The sequence below is a fragment of the Sus scrofa genome, chromosome 8, assembly GCF_000003025.6.
Source record: "Sus scrofa isolate TJ Tabasco breed Duroc chromosome 8, Sscrofa11.1, whole genome shotgun sequence".
In the NCBI taxonomy this organism is placed as follows: domain Eukaryota; kingdom Metazoa; phylum Chordata; class Mammalia; order Artiodactyla; family Suidae; genus Sus; species Sus scrofa.
Window position 1 is genome coordinate 108,369,260 of NC_010450.4, and position 25,473 is coordinate 108,394,732.

The 25,473-nt window shown below is 36.0% G+C and overlaps 1 long non-coding RNA gene and 1 pseudogene across 1 annotated transcript; both read left to right on the forward strand.

Moving 5' to 3' along the window:
* LOC106504735 lies at positions 549-25,468 on the forward strand. The gene is made up of 3 exons (XR_002346827.1): positions 549-1,312; positions 17,997-18,157; positions 23,584-25,468. It is a non-coding gene; the product is annotated as an uncharacterized LOC106504735 (long non-coding RNA).
* Positions 10,851-14,427, forward strand: LOC110262169 (annotated as a pseudogene).

Here is a 25,473-nt window from a genome sequence, read left to right on the forward strand (position 1 = left end):
CATTTAACAAATATTGAATGAGTATCAACTATATATGCCAGTTACTGATAGTCACTGGTGAGAAAAACCCAGCAATGATCCTTATCTTCTTAACTTATCAAAATCTCAGGAAGAAAATATTTTTATCCTCATGTTTGCAGAAAAGGAAAAAAAAAAGGCTCAGGCAAAAAATTTATTAAAGGTCATATAGCAATTGAGGGACCTAGGGCTCTAGGATTCAAATCTAAACTATTAGATACTAAAGCCTATCCTCTTTTTAGTCTATCTAGCTATGACTAGGTATCACTAGTCTAGAAATTTCTATTTTTTTTATTTTTATTTTTTTAGGGCTGCACCCATGGCCTATGAAAGTTCCCAGGCTAGGAGTCCAGTCGGAGTTGTAGCTGCCACCATATACCACAGCCAGAGCCAACATGGAATCTGAGCCTTGTCTACAATCTATACTGCAGCTCATGTCAATGCTGGATCCTTAATCCACTGAGCAAGGCCAGGGATCAAACCTGCAACCTCATGGTTCCTAGTTGGATTTGTTTCTGCTGCTCCATGACGGGAACTCCTACTCCATGTAATATTTTATTATCCAGTTTTATCACCATAATTCAGTTAATGGAACTCTTCTCAATGAGTACTCTTCTCAATGAGTCATGTTTCCTTCATATATTTATTAATACTCTTTAAAAGTTAACAATCACTACCATTCATGCCTCTGATTAATTGTCTGAAGGTCTTTCGATGGTGAATTGAAATCTGTTTGAAGATTTATCTAAAAATAAGTTGAATATTATTTTTCAGCTTACATAAGGCACTGCAATTACAAATGAATAAAATATTACACAAAAGTATATTAGTGATATATTGACATACATGACTTATAACGACATAAAGTAGGGAAACATAAGGGGCTACTGCTGCTATGGCTACTAGCTACCATTTACTGAGCACTTAGTAAGTGCTACAACTAGCTAAATACTTTTTTTAAAGTGTTATTTAGTTTTCACAAGATTTTACATATTTAATGATTAAAATGAGGATTTTTTTCCCCAGATTATGCAAGGCTTAAGTATTTGATGCAGGTCATATAGCTAGTGAGTGGGTAGAGAGTATGAATTCAAATAAAATTCTAAATTTATTTCAGCAGGGAATATAAATTTTGGAACAGCTCTTTATAATTCTAGGGACAGTGGTGTTCCCCAGAACAATCTAAAAATATTGCCTTATGTGTTCCAGACTTAAAAATACTTTAGAAGTATGAATACTTACTCATGAGACAAATACAGAGAAATCAGAATGCAGATTTCATCAATATACAATGGTAAGTATAAATACCAAAAAGAATTAACCACTTAAAGTTCTTCAATCACTAGATTCCATTGACTTTTGGAGATTCTATCTAGAATTCCTCCTGTGTGATTTATGCACTCAGAAAGTCTGGCTGCACTTCCTCATTTGTGTTTTGCATGCTAATACTCAATTCTATTTCACTAGAAAACAATAAATAATAAAGAGAAAGGCAGAAGTTGAAAATTGAAAACTGGAAAGCTGAAACCAAAAAGCTGTAGACTAAGCTGTACTTAAGACTGTGATCATAATAGTGGATGTAGGACTGTGGCAGGGAAGGAAGCATAATGATAGATTTTAAATGAACAATAGGAAGCCAGAAGTAGGATTAAAGTATGGATGAGTTCAAAATGATAGTTTTAAAATGAGGAATAAGGGAACCTATTTAGAGTATGACTGCAAGAAAACACTGGGAAAGAGAAATTGTTTTGGAATTTGAAAGAAGAGATTATAGGAGTGGGAAAGGGGTTAGATACACTTCCAGAAGTTTGGGAGGACGGATAAGATTTACTAGGCTCTACAGGCAAAGAAGAAGAGCTGTTTTGGTGGTATGATGTTGTACCTCGTTACTCAAAGTATGGTCTGTGGACCTGAAACATCAGCCCTACCTGGAAACTGATTAGTAATACAGAAGCTCAAGCCATACTCCAGACCACATGAATTAGACTCTGCATTTAACAGTATCCCCATGTGAACTGTCTGCACATTAATAAATGAAAAGCACTGGAGTTCCTGTCGCGGCTTAGCAGAAACAAATCTGACTAAATCCATGAGGACGCAGGTTCAATCCCTGGGCTTGCTCAGTGGGTTAAGGATCTGGTGTTGCCATAGCTGTGGTGGATGTCACAGATGCGGCTCGGATCCTGCATTGCTGTGGCTGTGGTGTAGGCTGGCAGCTACAAATCTGATTCCATCCCTTGCCTGGGAGGCTCCATATGCTGCAGGTGCAGCCCTAAGAAGACAAAAAGAAAAAAAAAAAAAAAAAAAAGGAAGCACTTATGGAGTAAAATCTTCTACCCCCTATTTTGAGATGTTTGTTTTGCTTGGCTTTCAATCTTTAAAATAGATTAAAAGTAATGATTTCACAGAATTTGAAGATTATTAATGAAAATACATACTAATGGTTAGGCATGTGATAGGTGCTCAGTACATATTAATATATATATTCCCTTTTATTGAAAGTTTCTCTCCTGGTAATTTCTTGCCTTTTTTTTTTTTTTTTTTTGGCGGGGCGTGGGGGTAGGGAAAGCACATACCTATGGCATGAAGAAGTTCCCAGGCCAGGGACTAAACCTGAGCCACAGCAGTGACAACACCAAATCCTTACCTGCTAGGCCACCAGGGAACTCCTCTCCTGATAAGTTTCTTTCACAGTTAGAACAGAAATGAGAAATAAAAGGAAGACATTTTAAATTTCAGCAGAGGAAGTTTAGGTCATTAAGCTCTGTTCTTGAGCTGAAAATAACTAGAAAAAAGTAGACTAACACAAGAAACATATGTGAGAAAGCATTGGAAGAGCTAAAAAACAAAAACAACCCCAAACTGAAGGCAATGAGGAACTATGGAAATAAAAATCTGTGAGAAGAAAGCGTAAAGGTAAGTTTGGTGGGGTAGTCAATTTTTCCCTAAGGGTATATGCAGATTCTAGAAGAGGAAACAGCGAGTATGAAAAACTAAACAAAGAAATCAACAAATTCAATAGACTAAAAGGCCAAAAAATTGATATTCAGAGTTTGCCAATTGGAGCAGAGTACTAATAAATTTACAGATTTTGGTAGGTATCCCCAAAAGTTCAGTCCTAGGAGTAACGGCAAAGCAAAGCAAAAATATATACTTTCACTAAAGTCTAGCTTATAATCATCTCAATTCCAGAACAAGATTAAGGTGGTCACTTTATAATAAATTATTGAGTTATCCATGTAGTTCCATGCATTTTTATATGTGTATCACATTTCATTAAAAATACCAAAAATGAAAAAAAGAAGTGAAGGAACAAAATTGATGCCAAAGACTCTCTGCCAATTTTTGTACAGAAATTACAATAAAAATGAGACAATTAATAGGAGTAAAATAAATAAGGATTGGAAAGAAAGACATGAAGTTTTTATTTATATATTTTATGATTTTTCTACATATAAACCACCCAAAAAATATGGAAAAATTACCAGAGATACATTTAATAAATTTGCTGAAAAACAAAATAAAATCGTAGTTTAGATCTTTCATATTTAATTGACTGTCATAGTGTACCTAGGTAACAACTTTATAATGCATTAATAGGCATTGAAATATATATTAAATGAATACACAGACCATATTATAGACAAAAGCGAAGGACTTTTCCTAATTTCTAAAATAAGAGAGCACACATTTAGTTCCTAAATGGTCATATAATTTTTTTTTTTTTGCCTTTTAGGGTTGCACCTGAGGCACATGGATGTCCCCAGGCTAGGGGTTAAACTGGAGCTGTGGCCACAGGCCTACACCACAGCCACAGCAAACTGGGATCCTAGCCACTTCTATAACCTACACTGTAGTTCACGGCAATGCAGGATCCTCAACCCACTGAGCGAGGTCACGGATAGAACTCACATCCTCATGGATACTAGTCAGGTTCTTAATGCACTGAGCCACAATAGGAACTCCTAAAAATTTTTTAATAAGTTGTTATGACCCAGCACTGAATTTTATTATTTGAGATTAAAATACAGTTCATCAAGGACTATTGTCATTCTAATTCCCATTCACTGGAATCTTGATAACTTTGGATTTTTAAATTTTTAATTGGATTATAATTAACATAATATTATATTAGTTTCAGGTTTTTCAACAATGATTTGATATTTTTATATATTATGAAATGATCACCAACAAATCTAGTTATCAGCTATCACCATACAAAATTATTACAATGTCATTGACCATATTCTCTATGCTGTATATTACATTGCCATGACTTACTTTATAGCTGAAAGTTTATACCTCTTACCCCCTCCTTTACTTATTTCATTTGTCCCCCATCTCTTTCTCTCTGGCAACTACCAGTTTGCTCTCTGTATCTATGAGTTTGTTTTGTTAATTTTTTTGTTTGTTTTTTAGATTCCAGATATAACAGAAATCATATGGTATTACAGCATTAGTAAACTCAAAATGCATTAAAGACTTAAATGGAAGACCTGCAACCATAAAACTCCTGAAAGGTAGAATATATAGGCAGTAATCTTTTTTACATTGGTCTTAGCAATATTTTTTTCATGACTCCTCAGGCAACGGGAACAAAAGCAAAAATAAACAAATGAGACTACATCAAATTAAAAAGCCTTTGCACAGATTGAATAGGAAAAGATATTTGCAAACCATATATCTGAGAATAGATTAATATCCAAGGAACTTATATAACTCCATAACAAGAAACAAACAACTGGATTAAAAAATGGACAGAGCGCATTTCCCATCATGGTGCAGTGGAAATGAATCTGACTAGGAACCACAAGGTTGTGGGTTCCATCCCTGGCCTTGCTCAGTGGGTTAAGGATCTGGCGTTGCCATGAGCTATGGTGTAGGTTGCAGATGCGGCTCAGATCTGGCATTGCTGTAGCTCTGGTGTAGGCTGGCAGCAACAGCTCCGATTAGACCCCTAATCTGGGAACCTCCATATGTCACGGGTGTGGCCTTAAAACAATAAAAGACAAAAAAAAAAAAGGCAGAGGACCCTAAAAGACATATTTTCCCAAAAGACCTATAGATGGCCAGCAGGCACATGAAAAGATGCTCAACATCATTAATCATCAGCGAAATGCAAATCAAAACCTAAGGAGATACGACCCCATACTTGTCAGAATGGCTAATATCAAAATGACAAGGAACAAGTGATGGCAAGGATGTGAAGAAAAGAGAACACTGATGCACTTTTGGAGGGGATATAAATTGGTATAAGCCACTATGAAAAGCAGTATGAGCTTTCTCAAAAAAACTAAAAATAGAACTGCCATATGACCCAGCAATTCCACTTCATCCTAAGAAAACAAAACACTCATTTAAAAAGATGTATGTACCCCTAAGTTCACTGCAGCACTGTTTACAATAGCAAAGATATGGAAACAACCTCCATGTCTATCAAAAGATGAATGTATAAAGAAGATGTAGTACATATACACACAAGGGAAAAGGAATGAAATGTTGCCATTTGGAGCAACATGGATGGGCCTCGAGGGTATTTTGCTATATGAAATAAGGCAGAGGAATCTTGCTAATTTTGATATGGCTGTCATAACCTGGCATCCTAGTTGAGGTCTTACATGCTCGTAACTTACATGCTTGTCTGTCAGGGGGAACAGGTTTCGTGAGAAGCAGTAGTGGAGTACAGTGGATTCACAGTATACTCTCCTTTGTGCAATATTTTCATTTAGGGTGATGAACCACTTATGAAATTACTTTTTCTTCTATCCAAATTATTTTTATCTTGCAATATTATTCCCATAATAGCTGGCCATCTTTATGGGTATTGGTTGTATTCTTTTAGCTTTTCTGTACCAGATCAAATTTGCAGATAACTCAATTACCTGAATGCAAACTCAAGTTGACTAGTTATTTCTGCTGAGTAAAGAATCATCATTTATCCCCTAAAATAACCACTCAGTTCTGAAGCTAACTGGAGTCCTCTCTGTCCTTATACCGTTACACAGAGCTACAACTCATTATAGAAGCAGAGGCAAAGAAGATCCAAAATAGTAAATCAGGAGACTCTACGTTCCTGTACAGAAAAATATTTGTCTCATTTTGTAGTTCTTGTCAAATTTGAAGAGTTGTGTTCACAAAAGAAAGAGGTTCCTGCTACTGTCTTGTATCCAGGGATCTCAGGTCACTAATTTTCATTATAATAACATATCTGAAGGTGACCTCTTTTAGTCCATCCTCACTGACTTCAACACATTCCGAGCACAGAGGGCTGATAGTATAACAAATGATACAGTCTCTCCTGTTGTGAATTAATAATTGGACTCCTTACTTCTGCCAGTTATCTGCAAAAAAAGCAAACTGACTTTGAAACCTGGGGAAGAACAAGCCCAATGATTTAATTCTTCTTATTAATGATATAATAACATGCGCTTGTATTAGACAGTTCCATCTATATCTCCACGCTTCATTTGTTCACTTTAGGCATATCTGCTGAATCAAGCCAAGTGCTTTGTTTTGTGAAAGGCAGTGATGGAATTTTCAGGTGTGGCATGAAAAAAAAGCATAGAACCAGGAGCTTATGTCGAAGAATAAGCTCTAATTTGGGTTGTTTATTTGGTTTAAAGGGATATAGTGAAGAGCTGGAATTTTCAGGTGTGGCATGAAAAAAAAAAAAAAAGCATAGAACCAGGAGCTTATGTCGAAGAATAAACTCTAATTTGGGTTGTTTATTTGGTCTAAAGGGATATAGTGAAGAGTTTAAGAGCCTACTTAAAGGAAAACTGTTCAGAGCTTATATGCCTAACAAGCTCTCAAAACTAACATAACATGTATAAGAGAAAAAGTTTTGTCTCCTCAGTATCTTACTACACTCTTTAAGTGGAATTCTCACTAATGTAAAAACCTGAATTCTCATTTTTATTTATACATCCCATTGATGTTTAGCCACTAGGGGCCGACATCCAGAAATTACCACTATAATGATTTTGCATTTATTATTTTAAAAACAAAGAATTATTCCATATATATTAGAAAGCAAAGAAAAGAAAATATAAAGAATTCACCCCAAATCTTTTAGATTCAAGAAGACTACATTTTGATATGTTCCCATTCTCTGTGTGTTACAGATAAGGAAAGAGTCACTGCTCTAGAAAAGCAGAACTGACTTTTCTAGGCCCTGCTCTAGGAAAGCAGAACTGACAGAAGTCAGGGTCAATTTAAAAGGAATTGTTGTATTATGTGGCAATACAGCTTAGGCTTATAATGAGTGAAAAACTCATGATAACATTATTTCCTTTTGAGATTTTATTCAGAAGCATCTTTGGGAAACAACTTATGCATCAACAACTAGTCTCCTGCCCTTTTGGCACTAGTCGCACTGTTGCTCCACTTGATAATATGACTTTTCAATTCTCAAAATGCTAATCACAATGCATATCTTCATTAGCTTAAATACAATGTTAAGAGGTTTATTTTGTTGTCCAAGAAGGATGTATGGTTGTGGATTAAGTTTTTAACCATGTTTTTTGCCATCCTAAGTGATGAGTAAATAGCTTACCTTTATTCATTTGTTTACTCATTAAAATACTGAGTGTCTAATATGTGCTAGACTCTGTTACACTTGCTAAGGCTACAGAAGTAAACATAGCAGATTTCTCAAGAAATTTTAACTCCTCAAAAATGTATAAAACATATTCTGGTTTTTAATGTTCAAGTAAAAGTGAAACTGGCCTGGGTTTATTCCCTTGTATCCAAATACATCTTAAATGTTTTTAACTCCTTATCATTCAAAAAGGAAATGGGTCTCTTTACATTAATGTGTGAACTCTCAAACAATGTACTCAGGTATGCTTTTAGGAAAAAATTTTTTGGAAGTTATGTACTTGGTTATCATTTCTGTTTCAAGTTTTCTGACTTCATTCTTCTTCAGAAATAGCTATAAACGAGTCACATCTTTTTGTTATTTCACAGGTACCATCTTCTGTTTGATAGCTTTCACATGTTATGTACTTTTTTTTGGCCATATCCACCGCATGTAGAAATTCTCAGGCAGGGATTCGACCTGTGCCACAGCAACGACCCAAGCAGCTGCAGTGAGCATGTCAGATCCTTAACCCACTGCACCACAAAATAATTCCCTCTTGTGTACTTTTTAACTTTTTCTATCTTCTCTTTGATAGCTTTCATATATTATGTACTTTTAAACTTTTTTTCCTACATTCTTGGATACTTTATCAGCTTTTTGCTTCTGTTTTATGAATTATTAATTCTGCTCTTTTCTATATCCATATGGATTTTAACTTTTCTCATTACAATTATACATTTTCTCTATGAAACAGATTGTTTTAATCTCATTCTTTTTTTACTTCCTGACATTTCTTCATAGAAAACATTTTTTAAAATTTGCTAGTTTCCAAAAATTTAGTTTGTACCAAAGAAATCCTGAGGAAAAAAACAAAGCAGGAGGCATAAATGTCCCAGGCTCCAGATATATTACAAAGTGACAGCAATCAAGACAGTGTGGCACTGGTATAAAAACAGACATATGGATCATTGGAACAGAATAGAGAACTTGGAAATAAACCCAGACACCTATAGTCAATTAATCTTCAACAAAGGAGGCAAGAATATAAAATGGGAAAAAGATAGTCTTTTCAGAAAGTGATACTGGCAAAACTGGACAGCAGCATGTAAATCAATGAAATTAGAGCACACTCTCACACCATGCACAAAGATACACTCAAATGGTTTAAAGGCTTAAACATAAGAGAAGACACCATGAAACTCCTAGGAGAGAACATAGGCAAAACATTCTCTAACATCAACCTCACAAATGTCTTTTTTAGGTCAGTCTCCCAAGGCAATAGAAATAAAAATAAATCCATGGGACCTAATCAAACTTACACAGCAAAGGAAACCATAAACAAATGAAAAGACAACCTATAGAATGGCAGAAAATATTTGCAAATGATGCAACCAGTAAGGGAATAATCTCCAAAATCTACAAACAATTCATATATCTCAACAACAAAAAAATAAATAACCCAATTGAAAAATAGGCAGAAGGCCTAAAAAATATTTCTCCAAAGAAGAGACACAGTTGGCCAGCAGGCACATGAAAAAACTCCCAACATCACTTGTTATTAGAGAAATGAGAATCAAAATTAGAATGAGCTACCATGTTACTGGTCACAATGGCTATCATAAATAGTCTACAAATAAATGCTGGAGGGTGTGTGGAGAAAAGGGAACCCTCCTACACTGTTGGTAGGAATGTAAATTGGTACAGTCACTATGGAAAATAGTATGGCAGTTCCTCAAAAAATGAAATATAGAGCAACCATATCATCTAGCACCCCACTCCTGGACATATATCTAGACAAAAATTTCATTCAAAAAAAAAAAAATACATGCATCTCTATGTTCATTGCAGCACTATTCACAATAGTCAAGACCTGGAAACAACCAAAATGTCCATTGACAGATGAATGGATTAAGAAGATGAAGACGTGGTACATATGCACAATGGAATACTACTCAGCCATAAAAAGAACAAAATGCCATTTGCAGAAACATGGATGCAACTAGAGATTCTCATACTAAGTGAAGTCAGAAAGAGAAAGACCATGTGATATAACTTATACGTGAAATCTAAAATATGGCACAAATGAACCTATTTACAGAAGAGGAACAGACTCAGATACATAGAGAACAGACTTGTGGTTGCCAAGGGCAAGGAGGAAGAAGTGGGATGGACTGGGAGTTTGGGGTTAGTAGATGCAAACCATACATTTAGAATGGATAAGCAATGAAGTCCTACTGTATAGCACAGAGAATTAAAATCAATCTCTTGTGATAGAATATGATGGAAGATAATACGACAAAAAGAATGTATATATATGTATGACTGAGTCACTTTGCTGTACGGCAGGAACTGACGCAACATTGTAAATCAACTATACTTTAACAAAAAATAAATAAATTATTTTTGTTTCTGTGGTAGATCATTTAAGAAATCTACATTGCTTCAAGAGTGTTATTTGACATTCTCTTGTTCTATAAAGTTCTATATCTTGTTCTATAAAGTTTTTTTAAGTCTAAATATTTTGGTAGTTTGCTCATATTTAGACCTGGTATTTTTCAGTGGAATCATAAATTATCTTAGAACATTCCTACTCTCTTTCAACTGAAAAAATGTCAAATTCCTTTTTCTGATCTGTAGTTGGATGAAAGGATGGACCAGAGCCTATAATTACCCTTAGGCAGAAAAATCCTTTGGTGTTATTTCAAGTTGATAATCTGTAAATACTTCTTTCATACTTATTTAATAAGAAGAGCACTGGTGCCTACAAATAGGTTTTATAAATCAAAACCTTAATGCTAATAAGAACTATAATAACCATTGGATTACACGTTTCATGCTATGACTAGAATTCTCTGTAGAGCCCTAACTGCACTAGTACTTCCTTCTTATTGTTTTAAAGCCTCTTATAGACCAGCACAACTTGCAATGGTGTGACTGGCCTTTTGCTTTTCCACCTCTGATTGACAGCTGCTGAGTGTTAACAGTATGCCACCTGGAGAGACTTCAGATACTCTACTGCCTGCTCTGTAAAATCAGACAGAGGAAATATGTGAAAAGCCAGTACAACGCAGAACTTTGTCTTTTTAGGGCCACACCCCCACAGCATATGGAGGTTCCCAGGCTAGGGGTCAAATTGGAGCCGTAGCTGCTGGCCTACAACACAGCCTTAGCAATGCCAGATCTGAGCCACATCTGTGACCCACACCACAGCTCATAGCAATGTCAGATCCTTAACCCACTGAGCAAGGCCAGGGATTGAACCTGGGTCTTCATGGATACTAGTCAGATTCATTTCCTCTGAGCCACAACAGGAACTCCACATCTTGCATTTTAATTCAGATATTAAAGACTTTTAGTCTTTGGATATAGTAATTAAGGATGCATTCAATAAGACCAGAAAGTTTTATATGACGTACATTGAGATACAGCTGAAGGTGCAATATATGTATTAGAGATTAATAACCCTTCAAAGAAAATAAGGACTGGCAGCCATAGAAAACAACCTGAGAGGCAAGTCAGCCAGAGCTTTGCAAACCCAGACCAACCACATCAAAAAATGCATTAGGGTAAATTGTTTAAACCTCTAATTATAAGACAGATTGAGAGACTAGAAAAAAGTAAGACTCCCACTCTGTGTTATCTGCAAAAGACATACTTTACCTATAAAAACAGACACTTTAAAAGTCAAAAGTTGGAAAAAGATACACCATTGTAAACACTATTCATTAAAGATGATGAAGTGGACATATTAACATCAAGAAGAATAGGCCATAGGACACAGAGTGATACCAGAGATAAAGGAGGACATTTCATAATGATGAAAAGGCCAGTTCGTTAGAAAGATACAGCAGCTATCACAGTAGACTAAAAATATGAAACCAAAACTAACAGACATAAAGGGAGAACTATGCAAACTCACAAACAGGTGGAGATTTCAACTCTCTTCCCTCAGTAATTGATACAATAAGTAAATAAATTATGAGTAAGGAAATAGAAGATTTAATCTACATTAGCAATCAATTTGATCTAAAATTCTAGAATATTATTCTATAATACATGAAACAGTTATGAAGAGGTGCATTTTAAGAGGTGGGATCTCTTTGAAAAAGGATCAAATTCTTGAACTCAACACACTAGATATGCTTGTGAATAAACTTATAGCATAAATCCTTAATGCCTCTTCTCTGAAATATGGAACGTGATAATTGAGCATGAGCTTACTTTTTGAGTAATACTCCATTATTAGTTTATTAATTAAATATGTATGTGATTTTTAAAAATACACATTGTTTTTGGCTTCTTCATGGAATGTTGACTAATACAGACAATAGGCTGGGCAATATATTAATCTCAGTAAATTTCAAAAGCTTGAAACCTTAGAGAGCATGTTCCCATAACCCTAATGTTATTAAATGAAAAATCAGTAACAAAAAGATTTCTGGGAAAGCACCTGTGGCTTTTTTACTTGACCTTTCCCACTCATTCTCAAGCTCACTAGCAGCCTTAAAGATAACAGCCTACATTCCCAGTTCAGGAGTGATCAGAGCAGACTTTATTATCAAAGAACAGTGTCTTGTTTCCTTCTATCTTAGGGCTACCTGAAGGAATGATACAAGACATCTGTCTTTGTTTCTCCCAACTCAGAATTGTCTTAAGGGAGAAACGTGTCTTCAGAGAAGGCTTCCTAGAAAACACTGTAAGGCAAATGAACAACTCACTGCCTCTGCTGCAGAGGGAAAAGATTACAGTTGAGGCAAACAATAGGCATGGACAGGAGGAAAAGCTGGGAAGGGAATTTCTTTTGGAAATTAGGGCACTGAAGAGAACTTGCAACATACAAGGAATTTAGAGAGCCACACACATGCCCACAAGTTCAGAAAAGATCCAAGAAGACCCTCAGCTTTTACCTCTGGCTGATCTTTAAGCTCAGCACATGTAAGAACCAAAGGCTAAGGCAGAGTTGTAAATAGCCTGGCTAAGCATTGAAGGAGTGCCACAACATAGAGCCAATTTGCCATCTGCAGACAATGGGAGAATCATTTAGCTTTTTTCCCCCTTTTCTTTTTGTTCTTCTTTTTTTTTGGGGGGGGGTGCAGAGGTAATCTAAGCATTCAAGGAAATATCTGTCAAAACACTAGCTCATTGCAAGATTAAGGAACAGAGACTTTGGACGCCACATATGATAAAAAATTAACTACAAAAAATAGTTTAAAAATAATTTTTAAAAGTCAACTAAACAACCTAGTACAACCCACAAGGAACAATGCAAACATTGTTTCCTGAGGAGGGAGTAAGTTGCCAAGATGGTGTTGGAAAGCACTATGGTTTGGCTCAGCAGGATGCTGTCAACATAGTCTGTCACTCTAAGACCCACAGTCACCCTGAGAACAACGTGGACCTCATCACACTGGCCAATGAAGTGCTGACCACACTCACTCCTCACACCAGCTTCATCCTGTCTAAGCGCCACACTGTCCAACTCAAAGGCAAGATTACTGCACTGGCATCTATGTGGCCCATCTGGCCCTGAAGCATCAGTGGGGCAAGAATCAGAAGACTCGAATCACTGCCTTTGTGAGAAGCCCTATAGAGGACAATGAGAAGGATCTGGTGAAAGTGGCTAAATGCCTCAAGAAGGAGAAAGTAAATGTTGACATTATTAATTTTGGGGAAGAGGAGGTGAACACAGAAGAGGTGCCTGTCTTCATAAACACAATGAATGGTAAAGATGGAACAGGCTCTCATCTGGTGACAGTGCCCTCTGGGCCCAGCTTGGCTGATGCCCTCATTGGTTCTCTGATTCTGGCTGGGGGAAGGTGGTGCCATACTGCATCTTGGTGCCAGTGACTTTGAATTTGGAGTGGATCCCAGTGCTTATCCTGACCTGGGCCTGGCCCTGTGTGTTTCTTTGGAAGAGCAGTGGTGGTGGCAGCAGGAAGTGGTGTGGTGGGCAGCTGCCACCTCTGCTGCTGAGACCAGGATTGCTACAACTGGGACTGAAGGTGAAAGAGACTAGGACCATGCCCTGCTAAAGATGACCATCAGCCAGCAGGAGTCTGGTCACACTGGGGTCTCTGACCTCAGAAGTGTGACTGAAGAAGAACAAATTGACCTAAGAAGTATGACTGAAGAAGAACAAATTGCTTATGCCATGCAGATGTCCCTGCAGGGCACAGTTTGGCCAGGCAGAATCAGCTCACATGGAGGCCAGTTCAGCCATGGACACATCTGAGCCCGTCAAGAAGCAAGATGATTATGATGTGATGTAGGACCCCAAGTTCCTTCAGGATGTCCTTGAGAAACTTCCAGGCACAGATCCCCAAAATGAAGCCAATCGAAATGCCATGGGCTCCCTGGTCTCATGGGCCACCAAGGAAGGCAAGAAGGACAAAAAGGAAGAGGACAAGAAGTGAGACTGGAGGGAAAGGGGAGCTGAGCCTGTTCATGGGGCCTCATAGGGTGAGGTGGGATATAGGGTTAGCTGTGTTATCTATAACCATTGTACCTAAATAAAGCTTGGCAACTTTTTTTTTTTTTTTTTAAGAAAGAAAGAAAGAAAATATACCCTGAGAAGGGCGAAGAATTTGACACCCAGATTTACCACATCACAACATCCAAATGATCAGTTTTCAACAACACAAAATTTTGAAGCATGCAAAGAAACAAGGTGTATCTCATCCATAGGAAAAATTAACGGAAACTGTCCTTGACGAAGCACAAAATTTGAATTACTAAAATATATTTTAAATCAACTGTCTTTTTTTTTCTTTCTGTGGGAAGGTTTATTTGTGCCATATATTAGATTCCAGATGTAAGTGCTATTATATGGTATTTGTCTTTTTCTGACTTACTTCACTTAATGTGAAAGTCTCTAGTTCCATCCATGTTGCTGCAAATGGCATTATTTTGTTCTTTTTTATGGGTGAGTAGTATTCCGTAAATCAACTGTCTTAAATATGTTCAAAGAGCCAAAAGAAGCCATGGACAGAAATAAATGAAACCAAGATAATGGTTCAAAAAAAAAAAGAATTAAAATAAAGAGAAAGAAATTATAAAAGTAAGCCAAACAGAAATGCTGGAAGTTAAAAGTACAATAACTGAAATAAAAAATTCACTAGTGTTTCAATAACAGATTGTAGAGACAAAGGAAAAACAAAGTCAATAAACTTGAAGATAGGTCATTTGAAATTATTCAGTCTGACGAACAGGAAGAAAAGAAATTCACAGAGCCTAAGAGAACTGTGGAACATTAAGTTTATCAGCATACACATAATGGGAGAGCCAGAGAAGAGGAGACAGAGACAGGGGCAGAAAGAATATTTAAAGAAATAATGGCTGAAAAGTCCCCAAATTTGATAAAAGAAATGGATCTACACCTCCAAGTAGTTCAGCAGACTCAAAGAGAGATAAATGAAAAGAGATCTACCCACATGGAGGGAAATTATAATGAAACTGTCGTAAGACAGAGACAGAGTCTTAAAAGCAGTAAGAAAAGTAACTCATCATTCTTAATAAGATCATCATCCTTAATAAGATAAATAGATAATAGATTTTTAAAAATTAGAACCAACAAAGCCAAAATTTGGCTCTCTGAAAAGATTGACAAAAATGACAAACTTTTAGCTAGAGTGATTAAAAAAGTAAGGGAGAAGACTCAAATTACTAAAATCAGAAATGAAAAGTAGGAACAGTGCTACTGACTTTATAGAAATAAAAAGGATTGGAGTTCCCGTCGTGGCGCAGTGGTTAACGAATCCGACTAGGAACCATGAAGTTGTGGGTTCGGTCTCTGCCCTTGCTCAGTGGGTTAAGGATCCGGTGTTGCCGTGAGCTGTGGTGTAGGTTGCAGACGCAGCTCGGATCCCACATTGCTGTGGATCTGGCCTAGGCTGGTGGCTACAGCTCCGATTCGACCCCTAGCCTGGGAGCCTCCATATGCCACGGGAGCGACCCAAGAAATAGCAAAAAGACAAAAAAGAAAAAAAAAAAGAAATAAAAAGGTCATAAGAAAATACCATGAACAATTGTATGCCAACAAATCAGATAGCTTGGTGAAATGGACAAGTTTCTATACACACATGAACTATCAAAACCAATGCAATAAGTAATGGAAATACAAATACAGTAACAAATAATGAGATTGAATTAGTAATCAAAAAACTTTCCAACAAAGAAAACCAAGGACCAGGTAACTTCACTAGGATATTCTACCAATTATTTAAGGAAATAATAACCCTACTCAGACTATTATTTCTTTTCTTTTTTTTTTTTTTTTTTTTTTTTTTTTGGCCACCCTATGGTATATGGAGTTCTTAAGCCAGGGACTGAATCCAAACCAGAGCTGCAACCTGTGCCACCAGTGTGTCAATGCTGGATCATTAACCCACTGTGTCGGGCTGGTGATTGAACACATGTCTCTGCCACTGCAGAGACACCGTTGATCCCACTGCCCCACAGCAGGAACTCCAAACTATTCTAAAAAATAGAAGAAGAGAGAATATTTTCTAACTCATACTATGAGTTCAACATCACTCTGATACTAAAGCCAAATAAAGATACCACAAGGAAGAAAACTATAGTTTTCTTATGAATATGAACAAAAATTCTCAACAAAGTACTAGCAAACTGTATTCAACAGCATATTAAAAGGGTTATGCAATGTAAACAAGAATATTAAAAGGGTTATGCAATGTAAACAAGCACAATTTTTCTCAGGAATTCAAGGGTGGTTTAACATTTAAACAAAAAACAATACTAATGGAATACTAATGGAATGAAGAAAAAATGATCATCTCAATGAAAAAAAAGGTATTTGACAAAATCCAACAATTCTTTCATCATAAAAACATTTAGGAGGGAGTTTCCATTGTGGCTCAGACATAATGAACCCAACTAGTATCCATGAGGATGAAGGTTTGATCCCTGGCCTTGCTCAGTGGGTTTTAAGGATCCAGTGTAGCCATGAACTGTGGTGTTGGTCCCAGATGTGGCCAGGATCTGGCATTGCTGTGGCTATGGTGTAGTCTGGCAGCTTACAGCTCCAATTTGACCCCTAGCCTGGGAACTTCCATATGCTATGGGGTGGCCCTAAAAAGACAAAGACAGACAGAGAGTGGGACAGGGAGGGAGAGAGAGAGAGAAAGAAGGAAGAAAAATCTGAATAGCTCTGTAACTTTTTTTAACATTCAAGTATCCATTACCAAAACCTTCCCACAAACAAACACCAGCCTATGTGGTTTCATTGCTAAAATCTATAAATCATTTAAGAAAGAAATAATACCTAATGCAAACTTTTTTAGAAAACACAGGTGGAGATAACACATTCCTACTTGTTTTATGCAGAAGGCATAATTCTAAGGTGACAGAGATTTGCAAGAATAATTATAGACCAACTTAGCCTCTTGTAAAATGAAGAGCCTGTACATTTCACATCAATTTGCATTTGATAGATGTTTTAAGGACAAGAATGTTATAAATCACTCTCCTATAATAAGAAATACTTTTCATCAAATATCTCAGAAATGATTAATATCTGGACTAGGTATTCCTAATAGACTGGATGTGGAAACATTTAGAGGAGAAATACAAGTTTCTGTCTGTTAGCCATAAATAACTAACATGTAGAGAAGCAAGAATTCTAGGGATAGTTGAGTTGTTTTAACACCACCCACAAGCAGAGAACTTAAGAGTTTCAATACACACCATAACTTAACATAGTAATAGGATTCCAAGAGCATTAATGTCTTAACAACTTAATAGGTGCTCCTTCACTCAGCAGATGCTAAAGAACAAGGTGTGTCTTGGCAAACATTCCCAATATGGAGTTCTCATACATTTTAAATTTAGATAAGGCTGAGATAAGTATAAAAGCCAAAGAGACCCAGTATATCATAACATTAAGTCTTATTAATGGAGTCCTAAAATGGGAAAATAAATGCATTTATTTAATAAAGCAACTGTTATTGTCTAGTTGATGACTGTTATTCTTGATGAATACTTTTAAGACTCTCTTAAAAGAATTCCTACATCAAGACAAACCTATTGTCAGCAATCTTTCCCGGAGAAGTCGTAAAAATTTATTTTTTCTCAATGACATCTTATTGATTCTTATTACATACCTGAGTATACTTGATGAGTAAAGAGGGAGTTAAATTAATGCTTATAATTCTTACAAAGATTGCTACTATTTCTTCATTGAATCAGCACTTAGCTAAATCCTACTTATTTATTAAACAGCTCCCTTCAGGGTATACACTCTAGATTTATTACTTTTATTTATGAAATATATTTGTAAAACCTTTCCATTGTCTCCGCTTTCTTCATCCTTAACATAATGTCATGGTGAATACTGTTTTGCTAAATTAATTAGGAACTATTTCACTGCTTTGTGATACAGTTTATCTTCAAATGTGGCCGAAGCAAGACTTCTCTTTGGAATGTCCTTATTAAGTTGCTTCTGGATAGAAAAATAAATACCCATATTAATGTTTGTCAAGTTGAAGTCCTTGAAGCCATTGGCCAAGAGAATAAGGCAAGTCACAGACCCAAGACATTCTGGTAAGTTCATTTAAAAGTCTATTTAAAAAACATAACCTAGCACATTGCCCAAATAGGGATAATAGGAGTCAAGTCTTTGTAGCCAATAGATGAAGGTGAAGTCTGCTTTGATGTTAACTATTTAAAAATATTTATGCTTGCCTCTTGTTAACATATACAGAAATCATTATCCAATATGCCAACCTGCTCTTACCAAACGCCTTATTGCCATATAATTTATTTAAGCAAGTTAAATTGCAGCGCAAAAAGGCAAATCATTTATAAACTCACTTAAAATGCTTTGATTTTTATTCAACCTGTGTTCATGTCCTTGTTCTTGTTTTCTGCACGTATGAGGCATATCTCATCTTCCCCATACTTACAATATTTTCTGTGTAGCTATGCATATTAGTGATTGCTAACACATGCAAATATGTGTGAACAAAAACACAACGTTCTATCAATTGTCATCTCTACCTATCCCTATTTTTTTTTCTAGTTTTACTCCTATTTCAAGTCAAACCAGAGATATTTTACTTGCATATTCTGGCAATTAGTCAGGCAAGTCTATTCTCCTGTACCATCCCTCTGTACCATCCCTTTCCTCAGCTAGTTGCTTGTTGCACCCTTCCAAAAACAACCCTCCATCATGTTGTCTTCTGCAACTTCTCTGAAAGCTTCTTTATTCTCACTTTAATTCTTTACCTCAGGACTCACCTGCTCCTTTTCCATTCAGCCTTTAGAAAACTGAAAAATAAAATTTGTTCTTGAGAAAGATCTAGTTTAGGAGTCAGTAAACCAGGGGCTGTGTTTCAAATCCAGTCCATAGCCTGTTTTTGCATACCCCATGAACTAAAGAATAGTTTATACACATTTATGGCCACACCTGCAGCAGGGACTTAATCCAAGCCACAGCTCTGACCTATACCTCAGCTGCAGCAACACTGGATCCTTAAACTCACTGCCCCAGGCCAAAGATCAACAATTAGATGAGACTGAAACAAAGATTATTGCACAATGCATAATTAACTTGGTAGCAAAATTATTTATACCTTTGCTAAACAATGGATTTTAAAAATCAGTGTTACTTCTGGTTAGGCAGAGTTGCATTAATACTCAATATATGCTATAGTATTGCATTTCAAACACTTTTATATACACATACATTCTTAGAAGAAAATGAGAACAATTCTCTAAGATAATTTATCATCTTGCTTTTAAATGAAGAAAAGAAATAAGTTCTGCTGCTGAGATGTTTTCCACATGCTCTACCCATGTCAGGATAAATAATTGTTTGATCAAAATAGCAGCTGCTGATGTGCCCCTGGCTGAGGAGTTGATTAATGGAGTCTCATTAGTAGTTACAACCCTAGAACGATCCAGCAGCCTTTGGACATCCTCGCCCTGATCATCTACCTCCTTCCCTGTCTTCATTTTGGGAGCTACCGCTGTGTCTCCTCCAGGCATCTACAGACCACTGAGAAGACAGAGGTTAAGAGCAGTAATTCCCTGTTTCTTCTCTCCCAGACCAAAGGAACAACAACCTTCAAACAAAATGCTCTAATTATCTCTGCATAGCTATATTCCAAATTTCTATTTCCGCCCTTGGTGTAAATACTGCTCCTACTATATTTGAGGAGGGGAAGGAGTTATTTACCATCCTTTTCTGAGCCCATCTATGCTGCTGTAGCTTCTCACACCAGTTAGGTCTCCCTAGGCCTCTGATCACTGCCCTTGTGCACCAGTTCCCATGGAGCAGCAGCTTAGTGCTGCCTTTGTTTCAGTGGAGAGCACGTAAGGAAGATAACACCATCCTTGACTATCTGCTGCCTTGATTCCCCACAATACCCCTAAGCCAGAATGTGGCTGTGACCCAAGGTTACAGGCATAACTAGAAAGAGTGGGTAACAGGACATGGCAGGAGAATCCACTTAAAAAAAAAAAAAACTGGATATTAAAAATGACTGTTGCCACAGTCCAAAGAAAAGGTTAATCCCAGCATGCCATCTGTGGACACAGGCCAGTTCATAGACTTGCTCCACCATTCCAGAAGAGATCTCCCTTTTTCAGATATTCAGAGAGTAAATTTTCTATCACTTTAGGAAAAAAACTACCATCACCCACACAAATGTTATCTTCTTGGAGCTATCAGACACCCTGTTAATAAAGACAAACTAAGTTTATGCTAACTCATTATAGTAAGGGAGACAGAGTCTTAGCAGTATCTCAGAAGAGGGACATTTAGAAGGTCTGAGGTCTAGGCAGACCTTTCAAGGCAGGGAAATGATTAGGACTGGGCATTGTTTGTGATACAACAATTTAGGATTGCTGGATGCAGGGCAGAAAGGGTTCTGAAGTGATAAGGAAACCGTTGTTTGATAAACGATCTCCTTACTCAGGTGAGAGAATGTTATCTCCAACACATTAATTTGTAGGAATTTCTTAAAGCCAATAGTAAAATTAGTTATTGGTTTGGTCTTATCCTTTGCTGGGGGAAGTTCCTCCTCCTCCTTCTCCAGAAGAAAACCAAGTCCTATTGACATAACTGGTTTCCCTTCTCACTAGGATGATCTTTAGTACTCCACAGTAACAGAAAAGGCCAGGCATAGTATGGACAATCCAAATTTGTGGATTGGTGGTATGTTTCCAATGGTGTAAGCAAACACACACACACACGCATAGCTACATCTCATAAGAATAACCATTAATTTTCAGAGGCGGTACAGCCAGGATAGTCAGAAAGAAAGAGAACTTTTTCTCCCAAGGCCCCACAACTAGAAAGCAGCCAAGCCTGATTTGGAATCCAGCTCTTCTTAGCTCTGAATCATTTACTATTTCCAGCACACTAAGCTGAAGCTACAGAAAACAAAGATGAAAAATCAAAATTTCAGGCAGGATGTATCAGTAAATTATTCCAGGAACTGAGTCAGGAGAATTAAAAAGATGAAAGTAAAATTTGGGAAAAGTAATCTGAGAGGGATGTTCAGGGGGAGGGAAGCAGATGTAGAAGCAGAGAAACCAACTAGCTGGCTGAGGTATGAACATGGTAAGGGTTTAGTCTCGAATGATAATAGCTAAAAAAAATTAACACCAACCAATTATTACACATCACTTTCTGTGCTAAGCACTTTAATAACAGATTTCCTAATTAAGTGCATTAATATGCTAACATTATTGGCAAAATTAATGGCAATATTTTTTTCCAAGTGTCTCATGAAATAACCACCCAAATGATGTTAATTAATCAAAAAAAAGGGCTGGGATTTTATATTTTAAGATATATGTGTCATTCAGGTTTTTATTAGATTATTGGTATAACAATTCAATTAGTTTACATTCATATTTTAATGCATTGGCAAATAATTGTTGGAAAAATGAGAACTTTGTTTCCTTGAGAAACATGGTTTTACATTCTTCCCTTAATAACAGAGCATTTTTACAATAGCATGATCATTTCATGACTGCTACTTGTAAAAGGCCTACTCTGTGCCAAGAATATACAACCTATTACTGCATGTTATCCTGTCTGCAACATAGAAGAGGTTTAATAGACATTAGCTGACTTAATCTTCACAAGAATGCTATGGTTCATGTTACACATTTATCTTCTATACAAGCCAGATTATATGAGCCTAGGAAAGATTGCATGACTTGCATAAGGTTTCTTATTGGTAACTAGCAAGACTTAGGTCAGCTCTTTAGTCTATCTGAGAGTGGCCTGTGCCCATTTTGTTTCCACTGTCTCTTGAATCCTTGATCATAGAGAATTTAAATCAAATATGAATATTTTCACTTAATTCTGAATGAGTGGATCTGATGAAATGGTGTAAGTTATCTGGTATGTCTGCACTTCCTTTGCTTTCTCAGCACTTGTGAAGGTAAAGTGAGAGATTTAACACAGCGAATAGTCACACTATGCAAGACATTTAACTGTGAGTTTAGTTGTATTCTATTAAGGTAATTTTCAGGCTATGCTTTTATATGGCTAAGAAATATCTGATGGAAAAATCCTTTCCGTTGTGTTTTTGTAGTAGTTTATTTCCACCTAACAGCTTAACCAAAGGAAAAAAACCTTTCCCTTTAGGGTTTTTCTCCTGAAATTCCATGAGGACTACCTGACCTTGCAGTTCACAGGTTAATGATTCAACTAACTTGTTAAGTTAATTAGTTATACTTTAATGCCTCTTGAAAGGCATTGCCTGGCTTTCTCACACTTCAACAGTTAACTAAATGATGCAGAGCTATATTAGAATAAATATAATCTTGCTCACCTTTTTTTTTGGCTTTATTATATTTTTCTTTTTAAAATTTCTTAAATTGGATTCTTTTTTCTCTTTTAATTTAAACCAATAAACTTTCCTCAATTTACTACTTTTGTTGCACCCAATTTTGCTGTGGTCTGTTTTGTTATTCAGTTCTAGAAATTTTTTAGCTTCTAGAATGTATTAAAATACATGTATTATTTATGTGTTTCTAAATTTCTAAATGTACAGTAAATTCTAATTTATCCAGTTATTAAATTCTACCTTAATTGCCTTTGCAGTCAGAAAGCAGTCTGCACATTATATATTCATTGAAATTTGTTGAGGTATATTTTATGTTCTACTGAATGATTTTTTAAAAATTTCCACATGTTGCTGGGAAGGACACATATTTTCACTGTTAGGTATAGATTTTGCTGTATGTCCACTAGATCAGGCTTATTGTATAGTTTTGTTGACACTTTCTATATCCTTGTTAGTGTTTTGTCTGTTTAGCCTTTCAGTAATTAAGAGATATCTTCCAAATGAAAGTAGATTTACAATTACTTCCTTTAGTTTAATCCATTAATCCTTATATATTTTGAGACTTTTTATTAGATGCATGTCTGTTTAGAGATGTTACAGTGGAGAAGTGAGCAGTTTCTTTTAATGTAGTAACTACCTCTATCACTAATGATGTTTTTTGTCTTAAAGTTTTTTGTTTGATATTAATATAGTCAGATCTGATTTTTCAGGAGGGATATATCTGACATGTTTCTCATTTGCCAAATAAGAATATCAGTGTGATTCACTGCCAATTCTTCAGCACATATTCGGAGTATGTTTTGGTAGCTGTAGATAACCTACCATTTTAGTTAATAACCTCTGGGCCATGATACAGATGGGTCTGAGAGAGAAAACTGTTTAACATCTAAATATCCTGGACTTTACGATGGTAGCAGTGATTGGAAGGTAACTGGGATTCTCTTTTGGGGAAGAGGTGTTCTGTGTGTGGAAGGAAGAAAGAAACAGATTTGAGGACCAGAAGAGCAGATCAGGCATAGAGAACAGTTTGTTCAAACATATTCTTTTACTCCTGAGCATAAAAATTGACCATATTTGTAAACCACTACAAACTCCCCTAAAATATCCCTTGATAACTTGCATGTTGTGTGTCTTCTCTTGTCCGCTGGCTGGATCCAAAAGAGTTGGTGGAGATTTCCATACAACTGAATGGAAGCTGGGCCCAGAATAATTGTGTGGTGCATGGCTTTCCTCCTGCTGCTTCTCATCCTTTCTCAACCCACTCCCTCCACTCTCTAAAGGCCTACTTTGGAGTTTAAGGTGAGCAAGAAAAATAATTTTATTATATGAAGTCACTGAGATTTGGACTTTGTTATGGCAAAGCACAAAGCAACCTAAAACACCCTGCATATAGCTGCACTGGTTTTCCCAGTGGGTAATCATTGTCTTTTAACTGACTAGTTTATTACTACGTATTTTTAATTTTGATATATTTGGATTAGTTTATAATTTGTCACAACTTTGTTTTTAAAGTTCTTATGGATTTCTTACAGTAAAAATCTAAATTTTCTCTCTAAAAATACAAAAATATTTTATTATATTTACATTATGTTGATCTCTCACTGCACAACACACATCTTAATGGTTTTCCAGAATTTTGTTTCTGGATTCTTATGGGTTTACTTTTTCTCTTATTTTGATCTTAACTATTTTTTTTTTGTTACTTATGAGTTTTATACAGCTGTTTAGTCATTTTAGTTAGTATATATCTTAGAGCATCTCTGAGACTTTTCTTTTTATTGAGTATTTCCTCCAAAAGTTTCTTTAATGTGAATTTTTGTGAGGCAAGGCTTCCTAGTCCAGGTATTCTTAACAAAGTTATTATAATACCCTGACTTTCAAATGACAGTTTTGCTGGATATAAATTCTAGATTGAAAGTTTTTTCTTTAAAACTTTGAAGGTGTTGTTTCCTTGTTTCTACTCTTTTTCCTTTAAATGTGATCTCTTTTTCTTAATAGAATTTTATAATTTTTCAATATTCTTAATTTTTAACCATGTCTAGATGTAACTTTTCTTTATATTTCATTTTGGTATATAGGGGATACTTTCAATCTGAAGCCTTTCATTTTTCTTTACTTCTGAGTGATTGCTCTCATTTAAAAAAAAAAAAAAACTCTTTTTTTTCCTTTCTGTGATATCTATTATACAGATATTGATATTTCTCCATAAAAGTTCCATATTTGTTAATATTTCCTTTATCCTCTGCTCTCTAAAGAATTGCTCGATCTGATCTTTCAGGTTTCTTATTTATTCTTTGTCTGCATCCATTCTATTTTCAAAAATCTACTGTTTTTCATTTAATAATTAATATAGCATATCTAATACTTTTCACATCTAATATTTCCAATTTATTAAAAGCCAGAGGTACAAGATGTATCTTATAGAGATGTATAAGATTTTATATATTTTATAAAGAGGTAGCACTGGAAATCTGCATAAGGGTTTCCTTGAGTCTGATATGTATATTCACCAGAATCAGTATAAGTACTGATATGTATATTCACAAGAAGAAACTACCCAAGGCCAAAGAGAGAATCACCAGAAAGCAGTAGGTCAATTAATTTCTGGAGCATAACCGAGTGGGGATATTTGTACTTTTCACATGACAACAATCAGAATCACACCATATACAATGTAATTCATCTAATAAAAAATTAACAGGCAAGATTGAATACAAGACAGTGGAAGAGAAGGACCTTGAGCTCACCTCCTCTCATGAGCACACAAAAATCACAATCAATTGCTAAACATCTAACAATAAAAAAGACTTGGACCCATCAAAAGAGATATCCTACATCCAAGGACATAAAGAAGAACTACAAGACATTATGAGGGACAAGCTCATGATATAATCAAATACCATACTGCCCAAGTGGGTGACACATAAACTGTAGATAATTATATCACAGAATTCTCCTACAGGAGTAAGAGTTTTCTGAGTCCCATATGCATTCCCTAGCCCAGGGGTCTGGTATGGAAGGAGGAGACCCAGAGCATTTGGCTTTGAAGAC